At 41.7% G+C, this 7,806-nt stretch overlaps 1 non-coding gene across 1 annotated transcript; it reads right to left on the bottom strand.

Moving 5' to 3' along the window:
* Positions 1-6,554: 6,554 nt before the first annotated feature.
* trnaa-ugc (transfer RNA alanine (anticodon UGC)) lies at positions 6,555-6,630 on the bottom strand. Its single transcript has one exon. It is a non-coding gene; the product is annotated as a tRNA-Ala (tRNA).
* Positions 6,631-7,806: the final 1,176 nt, after the last annotated feature.

The raw sequence follows: 7,806 nt of genomic DNA, 5'->3' as shown, positions 1-7,806 counted from the left end.
ATTGCTGTGCAAGGTAATGGGCAGCAGCTTTCTTCCCGGGCCCGTATTCACAAAGCGTCTTCAGAGTAGCAATATTGATCTTGGACCAGCTCCCCCTTGTCAATGTGATCATTCATTGTGTGATATAAAAGGCGAAACTGAACCTAAATCAGCACTCCTACTCTGAGATGCTTTGTGAACACGGGCCCTGGTCTGTTTGCATGCTGCTTTCTAGTGATCTCACTCCCTCTCGATCTGATATGCAGCAACGCCAAAAAACATTCAAAAGAATTTGCCTCGTCAGTCAGTAACTGATGAAACAAGAATGCAATGTGCACCAGCCTATTCAGCCAAATGATACCAAAACAACACAGCCTATTTGCAGTGAAATCAGGAGGGGCATTTTTCTTGACAACTTTTTTTTATTCACCAATGCATCAATAAACAGGCAAGGGAACGAAGTAGTTCGAAAAAAAAGTGTTCACAATAGTCAGTAATAAAGCTAGCAAATATATAGTTGCTCTTTTCTAGAAACCTAGCTACAGTCCACATAGCTATCTAAGGTGGTGATAGTGGTAGTTAGGTAATGTTAGATAGATTTCCCCCAGCAGTTTCAATCTAGCAAGCTAGCTAGGTAACTCATTTAAAAAATGTATCAATCAGGTGGATAGCTTATCAAATATAGCTATTCGTTTGACCCTCCAATCTAAAGCTGCCTGATACAGCTTGTCAGTTGCTAGTAAAGTAGCATGAAGAAGTCATAAGCCAACTTGCAATACCAAGTTCATGCCTTTTACCAACAAACATCATGTACACATATAAAAGTGAAAATTACCTTCAAGCAGATCATTTCAGTTTTATTCTAAGACTTCAGGCCTAGGAATAATAACTACTTGTTTGTAGAACTGGTGCCTTCACCAGTTGGACGTAAAAAAGTTGGTCTTATAAGGGCACAAGGCGAGACCCAAATGCAGACACAGGAGGCAGATGGTTGAGCTCCGATATTTATTACACCAAAAGGGGTAGGCAAAAGGCAGGTCGGGGACAGATGAAAGTTCATAAACCATGTCAGAGTCCAAACGGCATGACCTGGTACTCATAATGGCCACTGGCTGTGATAAAGGCTGTCTTCCACTCATCTCCTCGTCTCCCACTGATGACTAACTGGTGCAACCGGCCCAGGTGTTGTCCCCAGTCATCTCCGGCATCTTCACCTGAACAAACGTCACAGCCAATAATCACAGGCTGTGTCATGCACTTGCTCACTGGCACACGTGCTTCACAATGTTTTATTTTTTTGCCATCTACAAATGGTGTATATTCTATTTATACTGGCAAATGTAACTTGCAACGTGGCCTTCAACCTTTCATATCAGCACAAGAGGAAAATGATACAATTTGTGGCACCTATAGCGGAATAATATAACACTAGCTCATTTCTAGTTAATGAACGACCTTCTCCCTTTTTGTACAGTATATCAATATTTGTTCAATGTAAAAAAAAGCCACTTACTGTTGTACAATCATTCTTTACTGCTCCTGTGGGGATATGTGTGCATGTGTATGAGTGAAAATATGTTCCTGTATGCAGGTGTGAGTGTATGGGTGCACAGACCCCCTGTGTCTCTTCAGTCGAGATGGTTGTACTCTGTAATGCTGTCTTATCCCAGGCAGTCTCTTCTTCATGGCATATGGTGGTCTTTCTGCATATCGTATTTTAATGGGCACTGAAGCTCTATCTCCACTTATTTGCATCCTATTCTGTGTCGTGATTGGATTAATAATGAGAAGGAGATGTGGGGAACACAGCTATTTCACCGAGACGTGTGTGTCATCGGTGTGTGTGCGTGAGCGTGTGTGCGCGCGTGGAGAAAAGTAAAGCTCCCTCCTTTTTTTGGCTCATCGGAAACGTGACTGGCAGAACAAAATGGTTGTTCTATCGCCCTACTTCTCACACAGTCTTTCACACTCACTCACGCTCGCATGCAGACACAGACACTCTGATGGGCCTTGAGTTGGTGTCTTGTAATTCATTTCTTTAGGTTGAAACTGAAGTGCAAGGTTATGAGGTTGTGTGTGGGTGTGCGACTGCGTGAGTGTGTGCATGCTACCATGTGCATGTGTGTTTAATTTAGTATTTGTTTGCATCCATATACAGTACCAGTCAAAAGTTTGGACACACCTACTAATTCAAGGGTTTTTCTTTATTTTTTACTATTTTCTACATTATAGAATAATAGTGAAGACATCAAAACTATGAAATAACGCATATGGAATCATGTAGTAACCAAAAAGATTTTTCAAAAGTAGCCACCCTTTGCCTTGATATTCAGCTTTGCACACTCTTGGAATTCTCTCAACCAGCTTCATGAGTTAGTCACCTGGAATGCATTTCAATTAACAGGTGTGCCTTGTTTTTTCCCACTTTTATTTAACCAGGTAAGCTAGTTGAGAACAAGTTCTCATTTGCAACTGTGACCTGGCCAAGTGCGACACAAACAACAACACAGAGTTACACATGGAATAAACAAGCGTACAGTCAATAACACAATATAAAAAAGAAAGTCTATATACAGTGTGTGCAAATGGCGTGAGGAGGTAAGGCAAATAGATAGGTCATAGTAGCGAAGGAATTACAGCTTAGCAAATGAACACTGGTGTGATAGATAAGCGGATGATGTGTAAGTAGAAATAATGGTGTGCAAAAGAGCAGAAAAGTTTTTTTTTTTAAACAATATGGGGATGAGGTAGGTAGATTGGGTGGGCTATTTACAGATGGGCATTGTACAGCTGCAGCGATCGGTTAGCTGCTCAGATTTACATTTACATTTAAGTCATTTAGCAGACGCTCTTATCCAGAGCGACTTATAGCTGATGTTTAAAGTTCGTGAGGGAAATATCAGTCTCCAACTTCAGCGATTTTTGCAATTTGTTGAAAAGCACGCATTTGAACGGTTGAAAAGCACGCATTTGATTTTTACTAGCGTTTAAGAGCAGTTGGAGGCCACGGAAGAAGTGTTGTATGGCATTGAAGCTCGTTTGGTGGTTAGTTAACACAGAGCCTAAAAAAGGGCCAGAACTATACAGAATGGTGTCGTCTGAGTAGAGGTGGATCAGGGAATCACCCGCACTGTTAAAGGTTAATTTGTGGAATTTCTTTCCTTCTTAATGTGTTTGAGCCAATCAGCTGTGTTGTGACACGGTAGGGGTGGTATACAGAAGATAGCGCTATTTGGTATGGCAAAAACAGCTCAAATAAGCAAAGAGAAACGACAGTACATCATTACTTTTAGACATGAAGGTCAGTCAATCAGGAACATTTCAAGAACTTTGAAAGTTTCTTCAAGTGCAGTCGCAAATCCCATCAAGCACTATGATAAAACTGGCTCCCACCAGTTACCTCTGCTGCAGAGGATAAGCTCATTAGAGTTACCAGCCTCAGAAACTGCAGCCCAATAAATGCTTCACAGAGTTCAAGTAACAGACACATCTCAACATCAACTGTTCAGAGGAGACTGTGTGAATCAGGTCTTCATGGTTGAATTGCTGCAAAGAAACCACTACTACAGGACACCAATAAGAAGAAGAGACTTGCTGGGGCCAAGAAACACGAGCAATGGACAGTATATCGGTGGAAATCTGTCCTTTGGTCTGATGAGTCCAAATTTGAGATTTTTGGTTCCAACCGCCGTGTCTTTGTGAGACACAGAGTAGGTGAACGAATGATCTCCGCATGTGTGGTTCCCACCATGAAGCATGGAGGAGGAAGTGTGATGGTGTGTGGGTGCTTTGCTGGTGACACTGTCAGTGATTTATTTAGAATTCAAGTCACACTTAACCAGCATTGCTACCACAGCATTCTGCAGCGATACACCATCCCATCTGGTTTGCGCTTAGTGGGACTATCATTTGTTTTTCAACAGGACAATGACCCAATACACCTCCAGGCTGTGTAAGGGCTATTTAACCAAGAAGGAGAGTGATGGCGTGCTGCATCAGATGACCTGGCCACCACAATCACCCGACCTCAACCCAATTGAGATGGTTTGGACCGCAGAGTGAAGAAAAAGCAGCAAACAAATGCTCAGCATATGTGGGAACTCCTTCAAGACTGTTGGAAAAGCATTCCTCATGAAGCTGGTTGAGAGAATGCCAGGTGTGTGCAAAGCTGTCATCAAGGCAAAGGGTGGCTACTTTGAAGAATCTCAAATATAAAATATATTTTGATTTGATTAACACTTTTTGGGTTACTACATGATTGCATATGTGTTATTTCATAGCTGTGATGTCTTCATTATTATTCTACAATGTAGAAAATAGTTTTTAAAAAATTAAGAAAAACCTTTGAATGAGTAGGTGTGTCCAAACCTTTTACTGGTACTGTACATAAAGGAGTGTTATTTTCTCCATTCAAATGAATGACAACTTCCTTAAGAGTTTCATTAAGGCAATGACGACAAGAACAGCAATAAAGGGTATTTGCTCTACCGTTTTTACACATTCTGGGATTTTGCAAAGGATGCGTCTATTTATTCTGCATCCACTGATACCAATCATTAGCATTTTTGGGGGTCAGTATTTTGTATGACAGACCTTATTTGTTTATTGACATTTGTTACTACAACTCATGAATGCAACTGTCCTAAAAATTGTAAAAACCCTTGTGAGGCTAAATATGAGGGAAGTTTGGTTCTAATGCAGTTAATGCCCACACACAAAACACCTTGCAATGAACCTCGTAGCTGAGCTAAAGAGTGGGATTGAAGGCCTTACATTTTTCCTGACCAGAAATGAACTCTATGCCAGGGCTCTTCAACCCTGATCCTGGAGCACTGCCCTCCTGTAGGTTTCAGCTCCAACCCCAGTTGTCACTAACCTGATTCAGCTTATCATCCCGTTAACTGTTGGAATCAGGTGCGCTAGATTGCAGTGAAAACCTACAGGACCATGGCTCTCCAGGAACAGGATCGGAGAGCTCTGCTCTAGGCCCTAGTGATAGCTATCACTAGGGCCTAGTCTTTCCTGGCAGGCCACGTGTTCAGGAAAAATGTATGGAAAGTCTGATAGATTTATAGTTCATTTTACTGGTTGTACAGAATTTGTTTCATTGCTTAGGTTAATGTTCACACTTTCTCTCGATACTGAGCAGTAATCCAGTGTTTCAGCTTTGGCCATGTGGATTATATTACTGCGTTAAGAAGCCGTCAAGGCAAGCCTGTCATCTCCGTTTGTGTACTCAGGGCCTCCAGAGAATCACTGGAATTCGACCTTCAGAGAGGCTGCCCACCACTGTGTGTTCCGTTCCCCTCGCAAACTGCTCCCCAGCAATGCCTCCCGGCAAACATAACAAGAGGAAGCTAGGAATCATGAGTTCCTATTGGCTGAAAGACGACCTCGAAGAGACGACCAAGAGCGGGGTAGTAGGCCGGGCTAGGGGTCGTCTTACTGCATAGCTTCCCTTCAAATTGAGTTGGGAGGAATGAATACACTGACCCAGGGAGCCCAAACATTGGTCTTTGTTTTCCCTCTCTGGTTACCATTTATTGGGCCTGTTTATTAGCGTGACTGGGATGACAGCTGGGGGATCACATTCTGCAAACCACTTAGTGTCTTTATCTCATTTCCAGATCACCGAAGGGTTGCGATGTTCTCGTTATCTATACTTTGACTGTTTTTTGTTGCGCTAATGTAATTCAGGACCCCATATCTATGTGGCCGTGCACATCTACCCAGCCATACAAACCAGATGGCTTTCACACAAAAACGCACTGACAGACAGACAACATGTGGCACGTCCAAACTACATCAAACCATACACATTCTGTGTGTTTTTAAAGATGTAATTATTTATTTAATATTCCCACTTGCAAAAGACCCAGTGCAGTCAAAAACATGATGTTCCTGTGTTTTATATACAGTACCAGTCAAAAGTTGACACACCTACTCATTCCAGGGTTTTTCCTATATTTTTCCTATTTTCTACATTGTAGAATAATAGTGAAGACATTAAAACTATTAAATAAGACATATGGAATCACGCAGTAACCAAAAAAAGTGTTAAACAAATGCAAATATATTTGAGATTTTTCAAAGTAGCAACCCTTTGCCTTGATGACAGCATGCACTTGTGGGGGGACCGAGGCCCTTAACCAAGCAGAAAGACATTCCTTCAACATATTTTTCACCCGGGGGGAGGGAGAGAACGCTAGCCTGTCAGTAAGACACACAGAGAAGTCATGTGAAGCCTAAGGAGTTTGCAGACCCCCATAACAAAAAAAAGTCTGACCTGACCCTATCCTGTCCCAGCTGAGAGATGAGATCGGCATGGGGAAAACCCACACACGCATACACAATACCCACACACACTTTAGTAGAGGCTCTTATCCAAAGCAACTTACAGTATTGTATTATATTTATTTTTTATCCCAGGCCCCCATCCCTGCAGGAGGCCTTTTGCCTTTTGGTAGGCTGTCAATGTAAATAAGAATTTGTTTTTAACTGACTTGCCTAGTTAAATAAAGGTTAAATGAAAAAAAAAAAATCATAAACAGTGGTGAGTGCCAACATTTTTGTACTGGTCCCCCGTGGGAATCAAACCCACAACCTTGGCGTTGCAAGCGCCATGCTCTACCAACTGAGCCACACGGTACCAACATGTACCATCGTGATATCATTGATACATACATATTTTTTGTAACCCTTATTTTGCCAGGTAAGTTGACTGAGAATTTACAGCAATGACCTGTTGAATAGTTACAGGGGAGTGGAGGGGGGATGAATGAGCCCATTGGAGGCTGTGATGCTCAGTCTGTGGCGCTTGTGCAAAAAATATACGAGACATGACGCATAAGTCAATTCATTGCACTCTAGTCTAAAGCTGACTCGGGGAAATTGGTGATTCATTGGTGTCAGACAGTTAGACAGAGAAAGACCGGGTGGCTGGAAGGCAGGCAGAATCCCTAACACTGCTTGGCTAAAGACCTCAATTTTAAGTCATCCAGGGCCGTAGCCAAGTTCTGAGTTTTAGTGAGGGGCCTCACTAAAAGTTGAAGCTCATTACCGCGTTTCTATACAATTTAAAACACTCTAAAATGCTATTTGGAGAACAGCAAAAACAAGCATTGGTTACTGTTGCTTCATTCACCTCAATCGATCTACAAACACACAGCCTATTAGCTGTAAAATTAAATTAAATCACTTGCGCCGAATACAACGGGTGTAGATCTTAACGTGAAATGCTTACTTGTAAGCCCTTAACCAACAATGCAGTTCAAGAAATAGAGTTAAGAAAATATTTACTAAATAAACAAAGTTTTAAAAAATCAAATAAAAAGTAACAAGATATTTACATAACAGTAACAAGAAAATAATTAGTTTCTATACATTGTTACTTTTTCTAAACTCCTAAGTGTTTTTATGTAACTTCAACAGATTTTTGTGAATTTTCCTATTTTGTGCTATGTCTACATATGCCTATACACAGGGGTACCGGTACTTAGTCAATGTGCAGGGTTACAGGTTAGTCGAGGTCATTTGTAAAGTGACTATGCATAGAAAATAAACAGCAAAGTAAAGTGTGGTAGAGGGGGCGTCAATGTAAATAGTCCAGTTGGCCATTTGATTAATTGTTCAGCAGTTTCATGGCATGGGGGTAGAAGCTGTTAAGGAGCCTTTTGGACTTAGACTTAGCGCTCCGGTACTGTCTATGACTTGGGTGACTGGAGTCTGACCATTTTTGGAGCCTCCCTCTGACACCGCCTAGTATATAGATCCAGGTTGTCAGGAAGCTGGGCCCCAGTGATGTACTGAGCCGTATGCATTAGTCTC

Source organism: Oncorhynchus nerka, linkage group LG12, assembly GCF_034236695.1.
Source record: "Oncorhynchus nerka isolate Pitt River linkage group LG12, Oner_Uvic_2.0, whole genome shotgun sequence".
Classification (NCBI taxonomy): Eukaryota; Metazoa; Chordata; class Actinopteri; order Salmoniformes; family Salmonidae; genus Oncorhynchus; species Oncorhynchus nerka.
This window is presented reverse-complemented; position numbering and strand designations above follow the sequence as displayed.